The sequence below is a fragment of the Perognathus longimembris genome, chromosome 21 (assembly GCF_023159225.1).
Source record: "Perognathus longimembris pacificus isolate PPM17 chromosome 21, ASM2315922v1, whole genome shotgun sequence".
Lineage (NCBI taxonomy): Eukaryota > Metazoa > Chordata > Mammalia > Rodentia > Heteromyidae > Perognathus > Perognathus longimembris.
In genome coordinates, this window is record NC_063181.1 from 17876136 (window position 1) to 17878986 (window position 2851).

Sequence of the window (2851 nt, forward strand, 5' to 3'; positions counted from 1 at the left end):
ACATATACAGAAAACGGCCAGAAGTGGCGCTGTGGCTCAAGTCGCAGAGTGCTAGCCTTGAGCAAAAGGAAGCCAGGGACAGTGCTCAGGCCCTGAGTTCAAGGCCCAGGACTGGCCAATAAATAAATAAATAAATAAAAGAATTATAAAAGAGAACTTACATGTTAGAAATATATTCTAAAAATGCATTATGATGACAAGATGATTGAGATTGAAAGTAAAATGACATGTAACTATGCTAAAAGAAAACAAAGGAACTAATAATGGTGATGAAATGATAGAAAGTAAAAGGTAGATTGGAGAAAAGTTCCTAGAGCTCCATAATATATGGTTCTCCATCAATGTACACATATGATAATATAAATTGCAAAAGGTAGACTGTGTTTCTAGGTAGTAATAATTGTATGACTTTCAAGAAATAGGCTAAAAATGGCAAGAAAGAACTTTCAGTTTCAAGAATTTAAGAAAATATCAAAACATAAAAACGTTTACACGGACGTTTTTGTAACAGTCCAAAAATAGAAATAGCCTAATATCTTTAATAGATAAATGGATAAACACATAAAGATATATCTATATAACAGACTAGTTGCTCAGAAATTTTAAAAAATTATACTCATGAAAGAAAAGAGAATAAGCAAAAAATAGTTTATAATGGAAGTAATATAAAATTCCAGAAATTATGAACTAATTTATAGAAAGCAAATAAATTAATCATTCCTGGGAGGCTGTAAGGGCACAAAAAAGATGGTAAAGCAGTATAATAGAATACTTTCTTCTGGTACTGAGCAGCATTGAATATGAGGCACATTTCCTAGTCAGTTACTTGATCATCATGGTAAATAACCAACACTCCATAGTGTATTGTTTTGCTAAGCTATAATGATCTCCTATTGCATGACTTACTTTAATGAATATATATTTACTTTCTCAAAATTATCATATCTCAGTCACCCCTCAACATATTAAAATAACTATTCCCTTTATATTTTAATTTTATTTTTGAATTGGCACACATTAATTATGAGAAGATGTCATTGAGACAATGGCATAGATGTATACAGTATATCTAATCCAAGTTCCCCTCTCCACTGTATTGCTACTACTCCCATACCCCACATTACAAAAAGCATTTGTTTAGTTTCATTATGCTGTTTACATCCGTGTATGAAACGTGTGTGTACCTATATACATGTATGTGAGTGTGATTTACTTTCCTTCACTTTCAGAAGGAAAGATCCACAGCAGCAGAAATTTTCGTCTGTTTCATTTATGATATATTCCAGCCACCTGAAAGTACTGTTTCCTTCCCAGAACTGAATTTCTTGTGACCTAAGAGAATCTCCAACTATATTTTGAACAATGGATGCCACTGGATGATGGATGAAGGGAAATGAGGAAAGAGTAGCACCATAACTTTTCTCTTATGGTAGTAACAATGTCCATGTTTCAGTGTCCCAATATATTCAGATACATTGTGATCTTTGTCATCTTTATTTCCCTTCAACATCTGATTCCCTTTATCTCTTAATTCTTGATGGTTTCACTTTTATTTTTTGCCTGGAATTCTATAATGCTTTGCTCTGCTTTTTTCCTCCAATAGTTTAATCAATTGAACATTCTTTGCAACTTCCTTTCTTGTGTAGATTCTTAATGTTGAAATGTTGATGCCTTTGTAGTTCTTTGACCCAGGTATTTATATGCATATCCATTACACTACTTTTGTTAAATCTAGGTACTTCGCAAATCTGTAGCTAAAGCGCAACTCTCTCTCTCTTTCCTTCCCCCCACACGTTCTTTCTCTCTCTCTCTCTCTCTCTCTCTCTCTCTCTCTCTCTCTCTCTCTCTCTCTCTCTCTCTCTCTCTCTCTCTGTCTCTGTCTCTCTGACTGGGTCTTACCCAATACCACAGACTGCCTTGAGCTCACTAGCCTCCTACCTCAGCCTCCAGAGTGTTAGAATAACAGTTGTGTACCACCATGCCTGGCTTCCTATGACCAAGTTCTTGTATCTAATATTTCATCTAAATAGCTTTCTCATTTCCAATACTCCTCGAATTCTGCCATCTTTCTTTACTCCTTATCTTTGCGAATTGTGGCACTATTTCCCCACTTTCCCTACTCAGAATCACGGCCCTATCCACAGACTTCTTTCATCTTTCCTTTTGCACCCATGGTGATATTTATTATCTGGTCTATTCTAATTCTATAGTATTTCTATATTGATGGTGAAATAACAAGTACATTTTTGGAAGACTTCTACTAACAAATTTATTTATGGTAGCATCATGCTATATTTATCTTTTACAGTCAAAAATCTGTGAACTACTTAATACTAGAAATTATGTGGTTGATTGTCTTTGTTGTGGTCCAAGATCCTCACAGACCTTATGATGTCAGTTTGTAATCAACACACTTGTAACCAAAACCGCCTGAAAGGAAGGGTGGGCTATTTATAAAAAAATATAATTTTAAGTTAATTTTTCTATTATTATTTATGATTTAAATTATTCTCTGAGTTTAATATTGTTCAGTGTACAATCTCTGATTGGGAAACTATTTTATATATTTTGTTAGAAACTATAGATAAGACATAGAGTTGAGTCAAAATACATGATTTAAATGCAATCTATTAGTGTAAAAATTCTCTGGAGAAGCTTTAAATAAACACTGCTAAAAATAAACATCAAAAACTTCTGTTATGGCTTGAATATGAAATGGTATGGGTTTATGTGTTTCAAAAACCTTTGTCCTTATCCAGTCATGCTTTTTCAGGAAGTGGTGGGATATTTAGGGGCTGGGGCCTAGATGTAAGAATCAGGTCACTAGTGGAGTTTATGGAAAGTTCACACC